This window comes from Erinaceus europaeus, chromosome 9, assembly GCF_950295315.1.
Source record: "Erinaceus europaeus chromosome 9, mEriEur2.1, whole genome shotgun sequence".
Classification (NCBI taxonomy): domain Eukaryota; kingdom Metazoa; phylum Chordata; class Mammalia; order Eulipotyphla; family Erinaceidae; genus Erinaceus; species Erinaceus europaeus.
The window spans coordinates 52,030,166-52,054,547 of NC_080170.1; the positions used below are offsets into that span (position 1 = coordinate 52,030,166).

General features: G+C 46.3%; 1 protein-coding gene across 1 annotated transcript in view; it reads left to right on the forward strand.

Moving 5' to 3' along the window:
• The first annotated feature begins 513 nt into the window (after nucleotides 1-513).
• The window catches only part of TNR (tenascin R), a 285,470-nt gene continuing 261,601 nt past the window's right edge, over nucleotides 514-24,382 (forward strand). The window contains exon 1 of the mRNA XM_007525207.3: nucleotides 514-891. The gene's annotated coding sequence lies outside the window, so the exon portion shown is untranslated. The remainder of the gene's footprint in view (nucleotides 892-24,382) is intronic.

The following is a 24,382-nucleotide window of genomic DNA, read 5'->3' on the forward strand; positions in this document are numbered from 1 at the left end:
ATGTCTTTCTGCTGAACTAGAACCCTAAATCATTTGGGAGCCCTGCAACTGAGATGCTTCCAGTGTTCTTTTCACAACCACTATGCTGGTCCTCTTCTACCCTTTATTCTGCAATTGTGGGCAAGGAATCTGTAAAAGCCCCTATACTTGCCTTCAGCCTCTCAACCTCACTTATTTTTTGCTGGGTTAGAGAAGAGACTCTCTCCATACAGGGAGCTATGTAGAAGCAGCTTCCTGAGTTTCTGGGCACCAGTGTGCTCTTGTGTTAGGCTCTGGACCTGATTAAGGACTCAGGATACTTTTCTTTTCTGTCCACTAGGGGGCTTCTTGGAGGGGGTTGGAAAAAAGAGAGGCTTAGAAAAAAAAAAATATATATATATATATATATATATATATAATGCTGCTGAAATTTCAGCAAGGGGGGAGAGAGGGAGGGAGAGGGGGAGGGGAGGGGGAGAGAGAGGGAGGGAAGGTAGGAGAGAGAGAGAGAGAGAGAGAGAGAGACAGCAGAGCTGTCCCAGGCTTCCTCTTCTCTTGGCGTCAGAGCAGGAACTGACAGTGCTGAGGCTGCTGGCAGAGCTAGGAGAGACGCAGACACTGAGTGCCAGAAGAGGGTCCTCTCCCACCAGGGAATTACCACCCGGAGTGAAGCCACCTGACTTTCTGATCTTATTTTGCTTGCCTCTTCTTTTCGCCTTCCGCTTCAGCCCTGCCAGGCTGCATTTCATTTCTTTCCTGGAGCCTCAGTTCTCCTTCTGAGGAGAGGAGGAAGGGAACAGAAGGGAGAGCGGTGGATTCTCTAGGTGATTGCCTGCACGGACCCCAGAGAGGTATCTCTTCCGCAGGGGCTCCACTGACCGCCCGCCCGCCCACCCACCAACCTCAGCCCGGGTAAGTCTAGCGCACTTGCTTCTTGCGTTTCCTCCAGCTAATTTCAGCACCACGGAGAGCGATGAGATGCATTTCATTCCTCTGTCTGCGTTTCTGGAAGGCATTTGGCACTAAGGTTACACCTCTCTCTCTGCTGCTGGTCAAGCTAAGCTGAGCTGGGTTCTGCATAGGGAGAGGAAAGGAGCCAAACTATGTCTGCTGAATTAAAGAGATATGTGGACTCTGGCCACAGTGGTGTGTGTGTTTCTCTCTCTCTCTCTCTCTCTCTCTCTCTCTCTCTCTCTCTCTCTCTCTGTGGTTGCATGAGACAGGTAAAGTCTGAGCTAAATTGCCAGTGGCTTTCTGCATGTCTTGTGCAGAGATGGTCTTTTTCCCTTGTAAATAAGAGGGAGGGTTTGGGGAATTAGTACCTCCTTTAACACTTTCCCCACCAGTCATGCAGAAAGGGAAAGTGTTGCAAAGGGCAGCTTTGCAGTTGGAGGAGGGTGGGGGAGTGAAGGGAGTTAAAAGTTATTCTCCTCTCAGAGAGCTTTGAAGAGATGGTTTTTCAAATGTCAGTTTCCCCAGGCTTCTCTGGCATCTTGATGTGGAGAGAACCCAATCTGACCTTTTCCTTTCGTCTCTTGGTGGCAGGTGGGCTAGTGCAACAGGTGAGCCTCAAGCTGGGTGGTTTGGGGGTTTCAGATCCCTCTGAGTTCCTGGTGGCAGTAAATTGTCAATATGTTGAGCTTTGCAGAGGTTGGATGATGCAAATGATTAAGGTTTGTGAAGAGGTGGGAAGCTGCTCCTTCTCTGTGTTGACTGCAGAGGGGATAAAGTCTTCTTTGCCCTGTCTTATGCCATAAAAAGATAGTTCAGGAGGGAGATTTGTGTCCACAGGTCTGGGGGATCAGAAGTAAACCCAAAAGGTTCCAACTTAGGGAGATGTGAAGTGCTAGGCTGCCTGGTGTTGAGAGTTGTCCCATGGACTCCCCAGTCCTTTAGAATTCATTGCCATGACTTTTTTTTTTGCAAAGGACTGTTCTATATCACTTGATATCTTGAATCTGTCTTGGTTTGACCTCACAGACACTCTCTTCTCCCTCTTTGAGCCCTGCCCACACCTGCTGGGGCAGTGCTTTCAACAAGTGAGGGGGCCCAACATACTAACATTAAAAAGAGATGGCATTTATTTATTTATTTATTTATTACCTTTTGTTGTCCTTATTGTTTTATTGTTGTTGTTATTGGTGTCATTGTTGTTGGATAGGACAGAGAGAAATGGAGAAAGGGGAGAAGACAGAGAGGGGGAGAGAAAGATAGACACCTGCAGACTTGCTTCACTGCCTGTGAGGTGACTCCCCTGCAGGTAGGGAGCGAGGGTTTGGAACCGGGATCCTTCTGCTGGTTCTTGCACTTTGCGCCACCTGCACTTAACCCATTGAACTACCAAGAGATAGCTTTTGTAAGTGTAAACTTTGTCTTGAACTGACTTCTAATTACTTATTATTCTAGTCACTTTTTTCAAATAGGTTGAATTAAAGTGTGTGTGTTTGGAGAGGTACCTTTTGCACCCCCCTCCCACTACTCTACTTTCAATTCAGCATCCTAGGTCCTCCTTCAGTCTGAAAAACATACTCCCTGCCTCTGGAGGGGGAGTCTTTGATGGAATGACACCCCAATTTTCATTTATAAATGTGTTTGCCCTTGGATCCCAGAATCTTGGCCTCTGCCTTTCATGGCATGAAGTAGGAGGTGGGGAGGATAAACATGAAGCCAAAGGTTGTAATGGTAGCAGAAGAGAAAGATTGAAACAGGCAAAGCAGAGTGTCAGAAACCATCCCTGACTCATGTATAGTCAAGTCTTCTCCCCTCCCCTCCCCTCCCCCATCCTAGAAATTACCCAGTTTGAACAAGTGCATGATCACCATTTCGGCATTATGTGTTCCTACAGCTTTTTTTTTTTTTTTTTTTTTTTTTAGATAAACCATGCCCTTACAGTGGCCAATCTCCAAAGCCACCATTTATGATTAAAGTCATTGTACTGAATGGTCATTATCTTACTAATGCCCTTCAATTCTCTTGATAAAAGTGCTCAATGCTGGGGAATCGGGCGGTAGCGCAGCAGGTTAAGCACACATGGCGCAAAGTGCAAGGACCGGCAGAAGGATCCTGGTTTGAGCCCCCGGCTCCCCACCTGCAGGGGAGTCACTTCACAGGTGGTGAAGCAGGTCTGTAGGTGTCTATCTTTCTCTCCCTCTCTCTGTCTTCCCCTCCTCTCTCGATTTCTCTCTGTTCTATCCAACAATAACAATAATAACTACAACAATAAAACAACAAGGACAACAAAAAGGAATAAATAAATATTTTTAAAAAGTGCTCAATGCCATTATCAGACCCATTGGACAAATGGGGAGTCACAGGTGCTCTAAGTGCTAGGCCTGAGGGCAGCAGAAATCACAAGATAACAGAAATGCAGACCCATGCGGGTAGGGGGGAGAGTTACCTGGACAGAGCCTTTTGGTAAACTGGGGGTGGAATGCAGGCAGCTCTAGAGGGTCAGCAGGGAGTGTCGAGGTGCTGCTGGTCTCTAATTATCAGTAGGGTCAAGGGCTACAGACAGGCTTTCTGGGTGAAGGTGAAGAGAGACCCCCTGGTCGGTAATCTCTAGGCTGAACAGGTAGCAGAACTCCCTTGCTCAGGATTCTCTGCCAAAGGCACCTTTTTAGGCACAGGTTTCTGGAGACCTTGGGCTTACATGTGCAATGACTTTTGTCTCTGAGACTCCCCTTCTTGAGTCATCTGTAGATGGAGCACTGAAGAACAGGTCAGGAAAGGCTCTGAGCACTTGTGGTGACCTTCAAGGGATGAGAGAGGGTGCAAACCACCCCCTCACCCCATACATCCATCCTCACATCTGGCCAGCATTGGGGAGAAAAAGTCTAACATTGGCTCTCACATACCAGTCAGGGATTTCTGTGAATTTAGCAGAGGACTGGTGTAGGGGCAGCGAGACAGGGGAGAATGTTGGTGACTCTAACACTCACCAGTTACCATCTTTTACTCAGAGAGTCCATTGCTACTTAAAAAAAAAAGTGAGTTCTACACTAGGGAAAGATAGAAATAAGCTGGGAGTATGGATCAACCTGCCAATTCTCATGTCTAGTAAAGAAGGAATTGCAAAAGCCAGACCTTCCACCTTCTGCACCCCATAAAGAATTTTGCTCCATATTTCCAGAGAGTGAGAAATGATAGAGGAAGTTGACTAGAGGGCTTTGAAGTCCAATTCCATCAGGACCTGGAGAAAGAAGAGGGAAAAAATAATAAAGGAAGAACACTTAAAAGTAGTAGGTGTGATTTAGAAAAGAAGAGAAGGCAGAACCATAGAAAACAGGGCAAATATAAATAAATATAGCTAGATATAGAAATAATAATCAACCCATATCTGTGATCTTGGGAGAACTAATGCAGCTTCCAATGGAGGGAATGGGGACACAGAACTCTAGTAGTGGGAAAGGGGTGGAATTATACCCCTGTTATCTTATAATTTTATAAATCAATATTAAATAACTAATAATTTTTTTTAAATTTGAGGTCTAATCTGTGAATCATAACATGTTCTGATTGCTGAACTTGGACCATGATGCACACCCATTTAAGTACTAACCTAAGCAGGAGATGTGAAAGCTCCCCTATGCTTATCTCTTCCCCTCCTCAGCTCTCTCTGACTTCCATTATCATGGCTTTCCCAGCAACATTTTGCAGTGGGAGCGTTCTGCCTGATGTATTTATTGTTTGATGACTGTTTTGTGTGGGCCCAGACTTTTCTGAGAACATTTCAGAGCTCTGGAGCTACTACTGCTGGTAGAGAGGTGGGGACATGATAGTTCTTCACCCAGCTTTATAGTCATGGAGTTGGAAGACGATTGGCTATTTCAAGGGTATGCATGTAAGTCAACACTCATGTACAACCAGGAGCCATAGGTTCCCCTGAAGGCCTTGCTCTAAGCTGACTGAAATTATCTGGCTGCACAGGGCATGGAGAGGACACTGATATCTGCTGAAAGCTTGGAGCTCAGCATTCAGGTAACAAGGCATGTGCCGCCCCAGCTGGACTCTAAATAGTGAGGCCAGGAAAGGGGACCCCTGTAAGGAGAGTTCATAGGGACAGGACAGTATGTGAGCTTAAACTGTAGCTGCATTCCCAAAGGCAGTGGTGTGGAGGCTATAGTCCCTCCTCATGCAGGTATCAGAAAACAGTTCAGAGACTCAGCTACTGTCACATGCCAGTGGTCAATCTAGGGTGGTCTCCATGACTCCCACTGCCATCCCAACTCCAGCCTGGGGTTGAGGCTCTGGATTCACTGCAAGGAAGCAATGGCTCAGCAGAAAGCTTGGTGGCTAAGGTGACTGAACCTGCACTCAGAGCTACATCCACACCCACATATCAGTGGTGTCAGTTTCTCCCTCACCCCTGTCTGCAGAGGCTTCGTGCTCAGGGAATCCTGGAGAGAGATGGGGGTATTTTGGGTAAGATTTGAGCATGAGGTCCTCAACTGAAAAAAAAATCCATGTTTCTGGATGACTACAGAGTCAGAGTCTTTAGTAAACCTCAGAGTTGTCAAAGTAGGTCAGGGAGCTGCTTACATGCGTGGCAGTGAACAGGTCCTCTGGCTCTCTCCACATGGAAACCTTATTAAGTACCTTTTCTCCAGACTCTGGCCCTTCCTCAGTGCACCTGCCTCAGGGAATGCACCCAGCTCATTTATGGGAAGGTTCCTTCCTGAATCAGCTCCCCAGCTGGTCCCCAGGTTTTGGCAAGTTGGAAGAGGACCAAAGCATAGCCACCCTATGATGTAGATAGAAGATGTGTAGAAGTACAGTTAAATCCAGTAGATTACATGGGAGAAGCACCGAGACATACCTTTCTTGATCTTGATCTGTAGCTACAAGGACAAGATGAAGCTCAACATCTAACTGAAGTTATGTTTTTGTTTTCTTTTCTCCTCCTCCTCCTCCTCCTCTTTCTTCTTCTTCTTCCCCTTTTAACCAGAGGGGTATACCTCTGTTTTTTAACAAAAAGTTTATTTACTTATTATAGGACAGAGAGAAAATGAGAGGGGAGGGGGACAATTGAGTGTGAGGGAGACAGAGAGACACCTGCAGCCCTTCTTCATCACTTTTAAAGCTTTTCCCCCTGCAGGTGGAGATCAGGGGCTTGAACCCAGGTCCTTGTGCATTGTGATGTGAGTGCTTAACCAGGTGTGCTACCACTTGAACCTGAGTTTTGTTTTCTTTTTTCTTTTTTCAAAAATATTTATTTATTTATTCCCTTTTTGTTGCCCTTGTTGTTTTACTGTTGTAGTTATTATTGATGTTGTCGTTGTTGGCTAGGACAGAGAGAAATGGAGAGAGGAGGGGAAGACAGAGAGAGGAGAGAAAGACACCTGCAGATCTGCTTCACCATTTTGAAGGTGGGAAGCCAGGGACTCAAACTGGGATCCTTATGCCAGTCCTTGTGCTTTGTGCCACCTGTGCTTAACCTGCTGAGCTACTGCTCGACTCCTGAGTTTTGTTTTCTTAGAGCAAGTCTGGAGATGGGAGAAGCAGTTTAGCTGGTAGAGCATAGAACTTGCATTCCTGAGGTTTCTGGTTTGATCCCTGCTACTGCAATTACCAGAGTGGTGTCCTGGCTTCTCCTCTCCTCTCCTCTCCTCTCCTCTCCTCTCCTCTCCTCTCCTCTCCTCTCCTCTCCTCTCCTCTCCTCTCCTCTCCTCTCTTCTCCTCTCCTCTCCTCTCCTCTCCTCTCCTCTCCCCTTCCCTCCCCTCCCCCTCCCCCTCCCCCTCTTCTCTCTCTCTCTCTCTCTCTCTCTCTCTCATGGAACTTTCTCTATTACATATGAAATAAACATTAAAAAACCAAGTCTGGTAGGAATGGGTGAATGGAACTGAGGTGCTATCAAAGCATTTCTGACTGTGTATAAAAACCACTAATCTTGGGCAGGAGAGAGTTCATCTGGGAGGGTATCAACTTCTGTGCATACAACCCAGGTCTGAAACCTGCACTCACTGTATGGGGGAAGCTTTGGGGCTGTGGTGTCTCCCACCCCTAACTTCTGCCTCTCTCTCTCTCTCTGTCTCTCTCTCCTTCTACATATATTTATTGTAATTTTTTCATACACACACACATACATATCTGAAAAAGTTGACTTGGAGCAGTGAAGCCTCATTACAAAACAAACAAACTAAAAAAAATACAAACAATACTAGTCTCTACTTTAGAATGTGACTTCAGACTAGCATAGTGTCAGCATATTTATAACACAGCAAGTAGCCAACATTGGCTAGCAAAGGGGATCTCAGCAGCTTTGTCCTCTTCTCTGCCCACTTTTATTTTCTTGTAATAAAATAGACACCATCTCAGAAATTTTCCCTTCTGCCCCTAAGAGGCTAATTAAACAGCAATTCTCCAGCCCCTACTTCCCCACCCCCATTCTGCCCCAGACCCTGGCCTCCATCAATGCATTTTCCATCTCTATGGATTTGATGACTCACAGTAACTAGTTTAAATGGAATTATACCCGATTTGTCCTTTTGAGTCAAGTTTTTAGGGTTCAGTTGCATTATAGCCTGTGTGAGAATGTCATTCCTCTTTAAGCTTGAATGCTATTCCATTGCATGTATCTATTCCATTTTCTTTCTTTATTGAAGGATTGCTGCATCGTGACATTGTATATGTTCCAGGTGCACACACTAATGCCAACAACATCCTATCTGTCCATCCACTGATAGATGCCTCTTCTTTAATTCTGGCCAACTGCTTCAGTTTTACTCTCCAACTACATGGGAAAGGGAGAGTCAGGTCATAGTTCTCACTACAGGTAAAAATTCTCTCCTTCCCTTTTGAAGTTCATGGAGGAGGCTTCCTGGCAGTAGACTGGAGCTGGCACATTATCCATCCTGTCTTTTGCCCCCAGCCAAACCAGCTGTGCTTCTTTCTGGACTCAGACACTAGAGAGCCCAGCTTACTTCAGAGAGGTGGCAGGAGACAAAGGCAAGAAGCCCTTCTCCTCTTAGTAGGCACATCTGGTTTTCCTGACATGTCTCTTGAGGAGACTCCATATGAGAGAAGATGATTTAGGGTCAGGGACAAGTGAACCAGATGTCTTCTGACAGCTTCTGGAGGCGTCTAACCCTGGCCAAGCTCCCCTCCATAGGCCTCCTCTAATAACATCTTCTGCTCTAGCTGTACAGTAAATAAAAGGTTATTATAAGAGCCCAGGAGGAATTCATGGTTCTTTTCAAGTGAATGTGTCCTAGTACTTTGTGAACTATACAAAGGCAAAGAGGAAAAACCTAGAACATTAATCCCAGAACAGAATGAACCCAGAATACTAGTGCTTGACAACAGCTTAGCAGTTTCTCTGGGCTGGAATTTAGCCTTTGGTCTACGACCACCTACAAATCCACTTTGCTGGTTACTTTCATTGCTGGTACTAACACTCACCAGCACCCAGAAAGTACTTGTTCTAAGCTCTTGATCCATGAGCTTGGCAGAGACAGCCCTTGATGTGTTTGCTGGTTTACTGCCAACTAGTACTTTGAATATTTTGTAGCATTAAAGGCTGAAACATGAATACACACACACACACACACACACACACACACACGTAATTTCCACTTTACAAAAGAGGAGACTTAAGCACAGTCCATCAGGGGGCTTGTCCAGCTGTAGCTCAGAAGTGGAAGAGTAGTATGAAACCTGCTTTCTTACATCTTCATTACTTGTTGAGCACTGAATGGTGACTCCCTTGGGACTCCTCTTCTACATCTGTAAAGGGGTTTTATGTCTCACACCACTGCTAAGTATACACATCTGCATCTCATACCCCTCACCTAGATTACCTGTCCTTTGAGGGCCTGAGTATAGAGTTCAGCTTAGACTGGGGGCCAGTAAAAACTTTCTGATTTTCTGCTGGCTCTGCTTAACCTCAGTCCAGGAGTTCCCACACTTTCTACCCTTGTTCAATCATTATGATTATAATTGCTATGATTTATGGAGTGTGTGCAGTGGGCCAGACACAATAGCTGCTGTGCAATATGGCATCGTACTGAATTTTCACGATAATGGGGAAAGAAACTCTTGTTCATGATTGCTGTGTGCAGTTGCCACACTGGGTGATGCAACTTCTCTGAGTTCATCCCAACAGTTCAGGAGGAAAGATGGCAGGGAAAACCTTCTCCAGTCAAATGACCATGGGAGAGCATGGTTATGGCAATTTGAGTTGAAACGGTCACTTTTCCCTTGAAGACTTGAAGGATAGAGCATATTGGTGGGGAAACCAAGCCCCTTTGAAGTTCAGAGAGGCTGAGAAGCTTGCCTAAGGTAGCATAGCTAGTAGGTGGTATGGCTGTTTTGGAACACAGGCTGTTGAAAGCAGGGTCTGTGTTGTTTGTTCTTCTTTACTGCTCCTGCCTGAATCTCAAGAGTCTTAACTGGTCTGTGAGGGCAGCAAGAATCATTGCCTGGGGTTTCATTCCCATGAGGCTGTTCTGCTCCATTCTGCCATGATGTGGGACAGTGTCTGTAACTTGACCTGTCATAAACTCACGTTGCTCATCAGAAGTCGTTCTACAGTCTGCCCTCTAGACCTCTCTGACCTCAAAACTCTATAGAGATCAAGTATTCTTTCAAAAGTTCCTAGGAAAATTAAACAAGACACAGGTACAAAGTGCCCAGGACCATGTTGGCATGGAATGGGAAGGCTGGCCACCTGCTGTTTCCTGTGGCCTGGGCACTGGGTTAGCCTGGGAACCTTGACATTTTGACAAGCTAACCATTCCCAGGCTGACCTGAATTCTACATTCTACTTCAGGCTAGCAGGCTGGGCTGGCCCTTATTTTACATCACCTTGACTTTCAGAGCATGCGTTGGCCCTTTTTTTTCCCTCCTCCTCCTTTAGCACCAAGAACCTGGTAGGCTGATATTTAAAAATATCTGAAAGATGCCTCTTGCCAATTAGTTACCCGGAAATTGCACGAGACTGAGATTTATTGCATGGGAGTTCTGGACCCCCACTTCCCCATTCAGCTGGAGACCTAGAACTCTTGGCTTCTTTTTCTGTTGTCTTACCCTCCCTCTGGTTCTTCACAGTCTTGAATTTTATTTATGAAATGTTTCCCCTTCCTTTGTAATTATGTTTTCCATAAGAAGAACATCTAACAGCTACCTCCTGCCTAGGCTAGAGTAATTGTTTGAATTTTTTTTTTTTGACAGTGTACAATTTCAAAGGCTCGAGTATCTATAGATTGCCTTGGATTTATCTCCATGACTGAGCGGCACCTGCCTGGTGGAGAGCTGTAAAGCATGCAGACTGGTGCATTTGTATCTGGAGCACAGCCTGTTAGCTAAGGAAATTTCTGTAAAGCAGACACATTCATAAGCCGGGTGGGCCAGCCTGTCCTGTCATCTCTGCTGGCCTTTCAATGCCGAGGTTGGTGGTGGGGCCTTGTTGAGGGAACAGGTGTGTAGGGGTGGTCAGCTGACAGCTGGCAGCTCCACCTCCTTCTGACAGATGGCCAGTTGTGAGTCTGGGGCAAGAGGGCAGCTGTGGACAAGGAGAGGGCAGCACGGGGGTCACCTGGGCAGCAGAATGGGGAGGTCTGTAAACCCAATGAGAGTCCCAGGAAGGGCAGAGGCCACAGTGCCAGAGAGGGGCAGAGGCGACAACCCTTCTATGCCCCAGTTGGTGTGACAGGGAGCTGGCACATATAAACCCAGCTGTAAAAGCCTCCTATTCAGAGCTGTATATATTTATAGAGATATAAATGAACTTTAATGCTGGTGAAACTCACTGTAAAAGCGGAAGACTTTATCTGTGTCTAGACTTCGGGTGCAGAGTGTCTCCAGGCTCCCTGCCTCTCTCTAGCCAGGGCTGCTCACACTCTACACTGTAGTCTATGAGGTGGGGAACCAGGGCCAGGGAACATCTGGAAGGGGGGAGCCCTGCAGCCCTTCTCCCCACTTAACTCTCAGTGCTGCTTAGACGCAGAGAAGAAAAAAAGAGGAGAGGGAAAAGGCACTGCCAAAATCAAGCAGCTTCAAACGAGCAGGAATCTGGCTTTAAATAAAACAATTTGAGGAAGCCTAGCTTCTCATCTGCCACCAAAGCTGCCAGCTTCCTGCAACGTTGGCTGGAGATGGGGCCATGGAGGGACATCACAAAACAATGCCCAGCACTCTCTCTCCTGCCCTGAATCCTGCTTCTCCTGCCCTTGAATCCTGCTTCTGCCACCCACCGACTATGTGGTTTTGGGGAAGCCACTTGACTTCTCTGGACTTTGGTTTCTTTGCCCACAGGATGAGTAGCTGGTTCCTAGCATATGTTCTATGTGGGGGGCATGCACCCCTGTGGGGTGGGAGCCCCCTGTGGTTTGAGAGTGACTGCAGGACCACTCCCCCCCCCACCACAAACAGGCAGTACTTTAGTAGGCAGGGCTGACTTGGGACCCAGGCTATTGGTAGCAGGGTCCAAACATTCACTCCTCTTGGGAGCTCAAATTGGAGCTCCCCCCACCCCCACAAACAGGCATCAGGAAGCAGAACCTTAGGGGTTCATTTCCAGGAGAGTGGCTTCGAGGTCCTGCTCCATCCTGTCCTGACCTGACTTAAGCTGAGGTTGCTGTCAAGAGTCTCTTCATTCTGCCCTCACTCCTCCCAGAAAGCCCACACAGATCATCCAGGCTTCTCTCAAGGACTCTTAGGGATGACCTTGACCTCTGCTCTCTGTTTTCTTCCTCTTGGAAACCAGCTCTCTTCTGTCCTGACCGAGCTCTCAGGGCAGCACATGTCTAGGCCAAGCCCCTCTCTCCATGTGCAATCCTGCACAGGCTGGCCCTTTCCCTGAACCAGCTCTCTGGAAAGATCCCAACCAGTGGGTGACTCTGAGTAAGTGGCAAGTCAGCTTTTCTGGGCCCCACCCTCCAGAGGTCAACTGTTCACACAGAGGGTGGGGCACCCTCCATCTACTCTGCAACTGAGGAAGACCAGATAGACAGTTCTGGAAGAAGCAGCTGACCTCACCCGTGATATGCACTGTGTGGGGCTGGGGAGGCAGTCATCACCATCCAGTCTCTTGATAGACGTGGTCTTGGCAGAGCAGACGTCATTAGCAAGAGTTATGAAAAGGAGGGAGTCGGGCTGTAGCGCAGCGGGTTAAGCGCAGGTGGCGCAAAGCACAAGGACCGGCATAAGGATCCCGGTTCGAACCCCGGCTCCCCACCTGCAGGGGCGTCGCTTCACAGGCGGTGAAGCAGTTCTGCAGGTGTCTGTCTTTCTCTCCTCCTCTCTGTCTTCCCCTCCTCTCTCCATTTCTCTCTGTCTTATCCAACAACGACAACAACAATAATAACTACAACAATAAAAAAAAAAACAAGGACAACAAAAGGGAATAAGTAAATAAAATAAATATTTAAAAAAAAAAAAGAGTTATGAAAAGGTAGAGTGGTGTTGTGCCCTCCCTCTACCCTGTCTCCTTTCCATTTGTTGTTATCAGCTTAAGTTCCTGAACCAGGCATCCCTAGAGAAGGGGAAGGGAGAGAAGCCCAAGGCCAGAACCCTCAAATGCACTTACTTCCCTTCCTCCCCCATTCCCCCCCTTCTCTCTTTCTCTCTTTCTTTCAATTGCCACCAGAGTTGTCGCTGGGCCTCAGTGCTGGCACTATGAATTCACTACTCTCAGTGGCCATTTCTTTTTCCTTTTTATTTTTCTTATTAGATTAGACAGAGAGATTGAGAGGGAAGGAAAAGATAGAGGGAGAGGGAGAGAGAGAGAGCTGTAGGCCTGTTTCACTGCTGTAAAATATAAGTGAAGTGCTGGGGCTGAACTCAAGTCCCTGCATGTGGTAATGCATGCTCTCACCTTTGTTTCTTTTTCACTGAGGTTTGTTTAAGGACATTGGTGTGTTTCTTCAATTCCTTCTGTTCTGAAAAGAAGAAGCAGTAGAGAGAAGCCAGAGGAGGTGTGCAGGGCCCACAGCTCAGTCCTCTCTAGCCTGGTTTGAATTTCAAAGTCTGGCTTAAAGATAAGACCAATGTGGTGGTTGTGCTCTGAAGGGCTGAGGCCATGGCTTCTAACATATTCTCTCCCTCCACCAGGGCTCCCAGGAGTGTCAGTGCTTTTCAGCAGAGCCTTGTGGAGCTCCACTAGGACTAGATGAGACTCCAGCTCTGGGCCAGGCAGTTCTTTAACGCCTCTTCATTGCTCCCCCCTATAGGAGGGATTTGTCCATTCCCATCTTTCTGCCACAGACTCATTCACTCTGTTGCTTATCCTCTTGGGGGGATTCTGGGAGGCAGCTGTTCATCCCCAGCCACTGCTGACCATGCCTTTGAATTTAGATCTACCATCTCAGAGAAGGAAATCCCATAGTGGGTCTTCAAGCAGCAGCCATTGGGGAGGAGGATGCAGGCAGGCAGCACTGTCCTATGCAGTCCTGGCAAGACTTCTTGCTCAGCCATGAGGACAGACACTGAACACCAGCCAGGCTCCTGTAAGGTGATGTGGATGCAGATATAGTGGGGGCCCAGGGTGCCCCACATCTCCCTGCTTTGTAGCCAGAGATGGTATAAAGTAGGTGTCAGCCAAATAAGCAGGACAGCAGGTGCCTACAGCCTCAACCTCCCACCTGCTTGTTAAATGAGGGCTCCAGATCTTAGCTCTGTCAGAACATCAGAGGACGCCACTCTGTTCTACTGTAAAGCAGGAGGCCAGCCCTCAGGAAGCCTCATTTTATTTATTTTTTTTACTTTCTTTTTTTTTTTTAATTTAAGAAAGAATAAATTAACAAAGCCATAGGGTAAGAGGGGTACAACTCCACACAATTCCCACCACCCAATCTCCATATCCCACCCCCTCCCCTGATAGCTTTCCCACTCTCTATCCCTCTGGGAGCATGGACCCAGGGTCATTGTGGGTTGCAGAAGGTAGAAGGTCTGGCTTCTGTAATTGCTTCCCCGCTGAACATGGGCGTTGACTGGTCGGTCCATACTCCCAGTCTGCCTCTCTCTTTCCCTAGTAGGGTGTGTCTCTGGGGAAGCGGAGCTCCAGGACATATTGGTGGGGTCTTCAGTCCAGGGAAGCCTGGCCAGCATCCTGATGGCATCTGGAACCTGGTGACTGAAAAGAGAGTTAACATACAAAGCCAAACAAGTTGTTGAGCAATCATGGACCCAAAGCTTGGAATAGTGGAGAAGAAGTGTTAGGGGGGTACTCACTGCAAACTGTAGTGTACTTCTGGGAAGCCTCATTTTCTAAGCTATGTTTCTTGGCTATTGCCTCCTCCTCTCTCCCCATACTGGTTTGAGCAGTGAATAATTCATGTGTTTCCATGATCCCGCCATGGTTCTCTTTCCTTGGGAATCTGGTCCTAAGACAGTTCTTCTGCTCATTGCTGCCTTCAGGTCTGAGAGGCTGATGGGGATACAGCTTGCTCCTGGGGGTCTAGTGGGAGCAGGTTTTAGACTGTTCATGAGACTGTTGAATTTTCCCACCCTGTTCTATAACATCTATTTTCTTCCTGTCATTGTGGAGGTGTGCATTTGGATCATATTACATGGTTGGCTAGATAGGTAAATGGATAGTTAGATAAATAGCTGTGTGAATAGACAGACAGACAGTGATTTCCTCTTATAAGTTCCTTAGTCACCTTATTTATTTAAAGTTTCTGGGAGGAAAGTGGCAACAGATCAGGAACACATTTATCTACTTGGTGGGTGTCCTGGTCCCTAATTCACAGCCCCTCCTGAAGACCAGCACAATTGAGGACCCTCATAATAAATGGGTCCAGATCTAGAGCCCACCTGAGTATCATCTACACTCCCACACCATCCCCGAATATCTGCAGGGCAAACCTACAAGACAGAGGGGAGCAACATGGACACAAAGGACCCTCTCTTTTTGCAGCTCACAGTCTTCAGAGCCTGATACCCAGAGTAGCCCTACAAAAGCCAGACCTGGCTTCTGGCATTCTGCTGTTAAAGATTCCTTCAGCTTTCCATAAGTGCCACCATCTAACCACTTATTCCTTATCAATCTTCATACTCAGGGGGGAGCAAAGGAACCTTCAAGAATAGCAATTACTTGCCATCAGATTTTAATCGACTTTAGGGAAGGTGTGGCTTGTAAGAATCTGAATGTGGGTTCCTGAAAAGGGGTAGAGGACTACACACCAAGTAATTGTTGAGGGTGGGGCAGCCTGTGAGAAGTCAGGAGCCACAGGGCAAGCTGGCTCACTTGCTGGGTGCAGAATCCTGACTGAGAGCCTCTTGCCACCTCTTCTTTCCAGAAAAAAAAAAAAAGGACTTAAGAAATGGAGCACTTTCTTTTGCTTAAGTGTATTCCAAGGTTCATGTTCCCTTCTTGAAGAATAACTTTTTTTCCTGCATTGGTGACTATGGTTTCATTCTGACTGACTGCACAAATCCTGCACCGATCCTCCCCCCCCCCCCAACCTTTCCCACACACTGATTTCCTTCATCTGCGCTTTTTAAGATGAAGTAGCTCAGGTTACTCTGGGTTGCTAAGCTAACCTGAGTCATCATGGGACCTATTAGGATAGTTGAATTATCAGGCTCATTTCTCTGGGGCAGAATATGTTTTATTAACTGGCTAGGCTGTGGGCCCAGAAGGACCAAGCTACCACCCATTAATGGCAGAGCCTGGGGCTGGGTGGTGGTGCACCTGGTTGAGTGCACATTATAGTGCACAAGGACCCAGGTTCAAGCCCCCAGGCCCCACCTGCATGGGGAAGCTTTGCATACAAGTGGTGAAGCAGGTATGCAGGTATCTGCCTCCCCCTACCTACTCAGTTTCTGGCTGTTTCTATCCAATAAATAAAAATAATTATAAAAACAAGTTAAAAAATAAAGAACACACATACACTTTTTGCCACCAGGTTTTAAATATATATATTTTTTAAATGATAGTTTCATGGATAAAGACACAGAGAGACAAACCAAAACACTTCTAATCTCTGGCATATGGTGGTGCTGGGAATTGAATATGGGGCCACAGAGCCTCAGACATAAAAGTCTTTTGCAGAACCGTTATGCTGTCTCCTTGCCCTTCCACCATGGTTATTTCTGGTGCTTGGTGCCTACAAGATGAATACACTGTTCCTGGTGACCTTTTTTTTTGTTGTTGTTGTTGATAGAGGCAGCGAGAAATTGAAAAGGAAGGTGTAGATAGAGAAGGAGAAATAAAACAGACACCTGTGGCACTGATTCATGGCTCCTAAAGCTTACTCCCCACAGGTAGGGGCTGGGGTCTTGAGCTTGGGTTCTTGTACATGCCCAGTTCCTAGACCCCCAAACACTTCTAAAGTTATACAATCATTTGTTCTCATTTATTCCTTTTTATACCCCCCACTTATTCTCACTCAGGGTCTTGGGGGACTGGAGTCTCTCCTGACACATAAGGATCAAGGTGGGATGCCATTCTATCTCAAGGGCATCAGACTCACACCTACTGTGAGGAGGCAGCTCAGACTTGAGGCCTGGCTGAGGTGCAGCAGCCAAACCTGCACTGCAACACAGCAGGCTCCTAAGGCCACCCAGGTGAAAGGAAGCTCCTGCCTGTAGGTCAAGGCAGCTGTTTTTCTTTTAGCAGGCATTGTAGAGTCAGTGCATGGGCATGGGCATGGGTGCTCTAGCTTCTGGGGGAGGCTGCAGCCCCCTGTCCTGGGTACTTGAGAGGCAAGGGGGTACTCTAGGGGCTTGGTTTTTGTGTCCAGGGGTACCCCCACCAGCTCTGTCTTGGGAGCCTCTGGGGACTCTGAGGCCTCCTGGGAGCTGGGTGGCAGGCCTGTTCTGCTACACACCCTGTGGCTGGCATCTCTGGCATGGGCTCCCCAGCTCCCAGCTCAGGCAGAGTAATTACAGTTGAGCCCTGATGAATTGGGGGCTGGTAATTAAAGTGCCTATTGATTTTCTACTTAGGAGTTCCCTGTAGCTGGAAATCGAATGAGGAGAGGAGAGTAACCATCAACAGACCAGGGATTTCAGCTGAGGCCAGTGGAAAAAGGGTGTTCCTCTCTCCATTTGCAGTACTTGGTCAGGGGTGGTGGGGTGATGGCTTGTCTGGGGCCCATCTCGCTAGACTCAGGATCGATCTGTGCATCAATATGCTTCCTTCTGGGGCCTGTGCCCACAGCATGGGGGAGGGAGGACGTTCTCCTGCCAAGGGTTTGTCCTCAGAGCTCCAAACCATGAATCTGTCTTGTTCTGCTGCTTCATTTGGCCTCTTTGATGAATGAAAGCAGTTGCTTTGTTTATATCACCAGCTTTCATTAGGTAGCAGTGGAGCTTTGTGCAGCTAGAAAGTGGGGCTCTTCGTGCCGCCTCAGACAGAAGCCATAAAGTGTGGGCTCGGGGAATGGCGTGGTGGGAAGGGGAAGGTTCTAGAAACTGGAGAGTGGATTCCAAGAGGGACTGGAGACTAGCTAGGGCTGAAAGGTGCACTGGTTTTAGAGAGAGAGCAAAGTGACAGAGAGGAAATTGTGCAGGCAGAGGAAGCAGCAGAGATTGAAATGAGAAAGAGCAATAGGAGGAGAAAGAGGAAGAGAGAAAGGTGAGAGAGAGAGAGAGAGAGAGAGGGAGAGAGAGAGAGAGGGAGAGGGAGAGGGAGGGAGAGAGAGAGAGAGAGAGGGAGAGGGAGAGGGAGAGGGAGAGGGAGAGGAGAGAGAGAGAGAGAGAGAGAGAGAGAGAGAGAGAGAGAGATGCATGATACATGTAAGCAAAGGCAAAAGGAACAAGAAGAGGATTTGGGGTGGAAACCTAAAGCGTTTTGAAGCCTTATTTAAAGATTGCCTAAGTTATTTTGGTGCATTTAACTCTTAATCCATCTTGCTTTCAGGGAGCTAATGTGGAGTGTGAAGGAACAATAATGTGAAGAAGGCCTAACTGGCAATTTTATTTTTGTAAGCTCTGTGGGGCTCTCAGCTTCTCTCACACTGGGTCACTTGCTCAGAGATGACTCTTTCACTTCCTGTAGAACTGTCTTTGTGCTTCATGTTTCGTGCTTTCCCCCAGCCTCTGTCACTTGTTCGTCTTCCCTCTGCAGCTGCTTTGGCTGCTTTAGTGATGATGAAGTTAGACAAGGAGCTGGGTTTAGAATATGATTGAGCTGAGCAGAGAGCATTTGAACACAATGTGCGTTGGAACACAAGGGCCCATTATCTGAGCCAGGCCTGCTGCATTCAGGGTGGCAGGGGCTGGGGACTGTGGAAGAGTTCGTGGGCTGTGTCTTGCTGTAACTAGATTTTTTTTAAATAGAGTCTATAGGAATCCTGAATGGGTTTATTCAGCTCTGTTCAACCTAATAGCACCACATCTAAATAAACTCTTCTGAAAAGTCTGTTTAATAAACGACAGAAAGGGGGGCATGCAGGGGAATGCAGCTTGTTGCATTCCATAGCTCCTGTGTGGAGCTGAGTGTGTCATGAATGACTCTGCCCTCGAAACACCTGAAGAACTGAGGGTCCAGTTCTGCTGAGTCCCTGCATTGGTCAGATCCTACTGGATCCCTAATATGCAGAAAAGGGGAAGCTCCTGTGCCATTGGGGGGCCTGCCCTGGTGATAGCAACCAGTGACCTCTGTGTGGTACCCTGGCTGCCTCAGTTGCCCTTTCCCCATTAGCCCCAGGGCATTCTCCTGTGTCCCCCACCCCAGCTAGAGGTTCCCCCTCCAGCCAGTTCCCTGGGTAGAAGTCCATAGATAGTGTATTTTCCCATGGGTCCCTAAGCCTTGTTATGGCACATGGACATGCTCAGGCCCCAGATACTGCAGCCCCAGCTTAGTTCATGCCCACCTCCCACTGACCCAACTCCCCTGTTAAGCTCTTGGCTCCATGTGTCCTCTTCTCACTTCCGTGCTGTTCTTGGAGCACAAGGAACATCTGGCAAAGTCATTCTCAATTTGCAGAGGCATCTCATGGCCTGTGTCGTAAAGGACCTTCCAGCAGTGTGAGTTAGAGGCCTGGAGGATTTGAGTGGGGCCAGGGCTGGTGGGGAGAAATGAATGAAGGGTTGTGAGCACCCAGGCAGTGGGACCCCCTCCTGTGGGAGGCAGTGGTGGTGGGGGAGGGAAACCTTCTTGTTCATGTAACCTGCCAATTTCCACTTTACTCCCCAAGTGAAGAGCACAACAACAGTTAATTGGAGGAGCAAGTTAGACCAGGGTTAACTTTGCATTCTTTTTCTCCTCCTCACTGTAAAAGGGAGTGTTGGAATTGGAGAGGCAGTTCATTAGTTTTTCCTCTGCCACCCCAGACCTGGGAGGATGCAGGAGGGCCTGTCCCTCTGAGTCCCTATCACCTTCAGACCAGAGCACTTGTCACTGTGAGCCTGGCGCGGTGGCCTGTGGTTTCAGAGCTGCCTGGAATGGACTTTCAGCGCTGCTGAGTCTCTGAAAATGGAAATGTTCACATGTGCTGTGCTCAGACTTTCCCAGTAGAGCTGCACACAAGATGGAAAATGAGACTAAAGCTTAAAAAAAAGAAAAGAAAAAACAAAAAAACACCACCAACAAGAAAACCATGCGGAGTTTTTGTACCTGCTCATAGTCATTAAAAATGTGTTTCTGAAAGTGCTAAATTTACAGTTAATTACACGGTTAATTCATTATGGAGCACTATTTTTTTTTTCTGTATGAAACACCCAATGAAAGTTAACCCAACCAATTACTTGAAGTCTTAGAGTTATCACAAAAGGAATGACTTAATTTAGTAAATAATTTTAACTTAAGTAATTATTTACTGAAAGGGAGTTTGCTCAGTGCCTCCGGAGACCGCTTGCTGTTGGTCTGCTAATAAACCGTCCATGTAATTTTTGATTAATTACTTACACAAGCAGTGTTTTATTTACTTTAAACAAGTTGGGTTTTAAAGGAGGTTATAAAATATCAATGAAGAGACCTCAGTAGCTTCTTCTTTTTTTTTTTTTTTGGACCTGTGAACAAAGTGTGAGGAGCAGTTGCAGTTCTGTTCCCTGTGAAGGTGCTTGCTCCAACCTCCTGTAGCTTCACGTTTCTTAAAAGTTGGAAATTTTGGTGATCTGGGAGGAGGCATAATGGATAAAGCATTGGTCTCTCAAGCATGAGGTCTCATGTTTGGTCCCTGGCATTGCATGTGCCAGTGATGCTCTTCTTCTTCTTCTTCTTCTAGCGTTTGCCCTTCTTCCGTAGCCAGTCAACAGCAAAGCTGTCAGGAGCTTCTTGTTGCTGGCTTTGAAAGTGACTGGGATCCATGTGGATTCAGTTGGCTAGGAAGGATCGTCAGTTTCCCCAATGATTGGGTACTCTGTTTCATATTCTCTCTCTCTCTCATAGGTAAATAAATCTTTAAGAAAAATTGGAGTTGCTGTTCTGTATTATGGTAGGGAGACAAGCTCACTTCTTTTTTTTTTTTATATTTATTTATTTTTCCTTTTGTTGCCCTTGTTGTTTAACATTGTTGTGGTTATTGATGTCATCATTGTTGGACAGGACAGAGAGAAATGGAGAGAGGAGGGGAAGGCAGAGAGGGGGAGAGAAAGACAGACACCTGCAGACCTGCTTCACCGCCTGTGAAGCGACTTCCCTGCAGGTGGGGAGCCAGGGGCTCGAACCAGGATCCTTACGCCGGTCCTTGAGCTTTGCGCCACCTGTGCTTAACCCGCTGCGCTACTGCCTGACTCCCCTTCTTTTTTTTTTTAATGGTTTTTTGTTTGCCATGTGTTTTGAGGCACCTCACCTAAATATCAGACATATAAAAACATTAGCAGCAACTTAAAAATCTGTATACGCCTGGCAAATATAGAATAGGAACTGATAGAATATTAGGGGGGCTTTTTAAAGGCAAAAAAGTGAATTATTTGGGAATTAGAAGGAAAATGCTTAACTGAGATAATGACTTTTGACTGCTTTGTAATTGCAACTTGGAGTTAAAAATGTTTTATTGAAGTTGCTCTGGCTTAACTAGGCTTTATTTGCATATCATAAGTCAATGTTTATGTTCACGACATTTTTGTTTGTCACTGGAATTCCAGTCCCCACCCCTCATCATGTGACTGGCTCCTTTCACTCACTTTTCTCACAGCTCTCCTCTTCTGGTTACCATGCTCTTGTTTTCATAGTCAAGTAATTTGCTTTTGTCTTGTTTGTTCACATGTTTCATTTCTGTCTTCTAGGAGAGTGACATAGGGTGTTTGTCTTGCTTTGCCACTCAGCAGAAAGCTTTCTTGGCCTAACCATGCTGTTGCAAATAGCAGGGTCTCTTCTTCTCCCAGGGCTTATTGTATTCCATTGTGTTTTCACCGTGTTTTCTTCATTACACACCTGCTGATGGACACTGGGGCTCTGTCTCCATATCCTGTCCATTGTAAATAATGCTGCAGTGAATAAAGGGGTACAAATACTTCCTGGAATCACTGTGTTTGTATTCTTTGGGCAAACATCCAAAAGTTGGATAGTCAGATCACATGGCATTTTTATTGTGAATTTATTGGAGTAATCTTCATACTGTTTTCTATAGTGGCTGAACTAATTTACATTCTTACCAACAATGTGTGAGTGTTCCTTTCCCCCCACATCTTCACCAACTCTTGCTTTTTGCCTTTTGGATAATAGCCATGCTCACAGGTGTGAGGTGGTATCTCATTATTGTTTTGATTTGCATTTCCCTAATGATAGGAGATGATGAACATCTTTCATCTGCCTGTTGGCCATCTGTAGCAACTTGAAAGTTTGATAATGTTCTTCCAATGCTCTAGGACATTGTTTTTTTTTTTTTTTTTTTTTTTTAACTAATGTGAGCTAGAAGAGTGTTCTAGCAACTTTCTTTAAGTTGGGAATAACCTGTGGTCATAGGGAGGTCACATTTAGACATCCTTACTCCAGCAGGTTGGTTTGGGGATGAAGACAACCTGACCTAGAGGGGCAGATAGTCAAATAAGCGTCATCAGGGTGAATCTTTAAAAATGGTTCACTTGGGTTGTAAAGATAAGCTTGTAGGAGGGCAACTGCTTTGCATGTGGCCAGATTCCAGCCCCCAGCACTATCTCCCTCCTCCCCTGAATACTCTTATGCTTGTCTGTGACCTTCAGAAAGGATAGTACCCAGTGCTGAATGTGGCACTTTTAGACCAAGGGTACTATCTATTAAGACAAAAATATTGTCTGATCTGGACCCCATGTTTTAGCATATAGTCTTGCCTTGTCCTTCTGGGAACCTCTGTTTCTGTTTCTTACTTCTGCTATCCTCCTGATGCTTGACACTGACTTTGAAATCACCCAAACCTCCTATGATTTCCTTATTTGAATTGCTCCCACCATCTCCCATTTGCTGACTGTATAGCAAGGGTCAGGAGGTCTGGCCCTCCATGACAACTGCTGGCAGGACTCAGAATTTCATACATTTAGGAGTTTTATTCACAGCAACATTAAGTGCTAATTTTTAAGTTGATAATTTTGTATTGCCCATGAGTGATGTGGGAAATATCCAGAGGGCCCTTGGCAGAAAAAACAATTCAGCACGCCTGCTTTATAGAATGCATTTTCAAAAGCCAAATGTTTATCCCATTGTATTTTATCTCACTGTTTTTAGGTTGGTAGGAGAGGATACTCCTCTCATCTTTTCTCTGGGTTTGTTATAAGCTTGTTTCTGTATTCTTATCCAAGTCCTGATAGACCTTGGAAAATGCTGGGAAATACCACTTGGGACTTCTCTCCCATTGAAACCAGAACAGGCTGTGGCAGTGGAGAGGTCTGCAATGGAAGCCTATTCAGTATTTCATTTTTCAGATTTATGAAAGTTATGATTAATGTTTTTAATCCAGTTACAATCAATATGTATTTGTTAATGTCCTATGTTTTTTTGTTTTATCCTTGAAACACTGTTAAAAAATCTTGATCCTTTAGCCAAATAAGTGTGTGCACACACATGTATGTGTGCAACTATGCATACACACACACACATACACACATACACTCACACACACTCACAGTTTACCATCTCTTTTTGCCTTATTCTGGTTTGAACATATCAAAATTTTCTTTTCAAAGAAGCACAAGCCATCTTTTTTTGTTGTCTGAAAATACTTTTAAAAATATTTTCTATGAGAGAGATCAAAGTATTATTCACCATTTACATGACGTTCTATTTTGTTTCAACTTTCCTGTTATGTAGTGCCAGGGGTAGCTCCCAGGGCTTTGTGTGTGCAGCCTGAACCACCACCTCAGCCCAGGAAATCCGTGTTTTAATTGCAGTACCATTGCATTATAGTAGTCACTAGGCCTCAGGTGAGCAACACTCAAAGTGGAATGTCCTTCCTTCTCTTTGTCCTGGTTTATGCCCTCCCCCAGCCCACCCAGCTTCCCTCTTCCCTTCTGGTAACCACCAGTTGGTCCTACAGTCCAAACATATATTATTGCTTTATTTATTTCAACCATTTAATTGATTTCTCTTAAACTGACATTATCTTTATCTGTCTGAACAAGTCATCTCTTTTTTTAAAATTTTTTTCCCTCCAGAGTTATTGCTGGGCTGGGTGCCTGCACCATTAATCCACCACTCCTGGAGGCCATTTCCCCCCCTTTTGTTGCCCTTGTTGTTGTAGCTTTGTTGTGGCTATTATTATTGCCATTGTTGATGTTGTTCGTTGTTGGATAGGACAGAGAGAAATGGAGAGAGGAGGGGAAGACAGAGAGGGGGAGAGAAAGATAGACACCTGCAGACCTGCTTCACCGCCTGTGAAGCGATTCCCCTGCAGGTGGGGAGCTGGGGGCTCGAACCGGGATCCTTACGCCGGTCCTTGCGCTTTGCGCTTTGCGCCACATGCGCTTAACCCACTGCATCATTGCCCGACCCCCACAAGTCATCTCTTTTTCCTTCTGCAATTCAGATACATCTTTAGTGGAGAAAATGCTTTCACATTCAATTTCCTAAATTCCAGGAAACAACACAGCCTTTTAGATCAATGTGACTCAGTAATTGCTTGGAAAAAACATTTTTGGTCAGAAAAATTTCCACCTCCCTAAAACTCATTTCAGATTATGTTTTTAGCTGTTCCTCTAGAATTTGGGAATCTCAGCTATTTGAACTCATAACTTATTTGTGCCTCTCCAGTGCTCCAAGCCAAAGTATCCTCCCATCCTTCTCCAGACAGACTTTCTCTCACCCAGTTGGCAGTTTTAGGCTGAGGCTGGCTGAGAAGCAGGGCGGGGGGGGGGGGGGGGAGGATGGGGGAGACTCTGAGGTTTGGAATCCAGTGGAGATAGCAGGTCTTTACATTTGTAGGCTGGTGTGGACAAGTTCATTTCAGGTGTTAGGTCAGCTCAGTCTGGGGACTGACTTTTGAGCTCACTGCCTCATTCTGATAGCAGGGGACTTTGGTCACTCCTTAGACCCTTTGTACTATGTACTTTTGCACCTTTTCTCACCTTTTTGGGGAAACAGAATGCCCTATGTAGAGCCCCAGC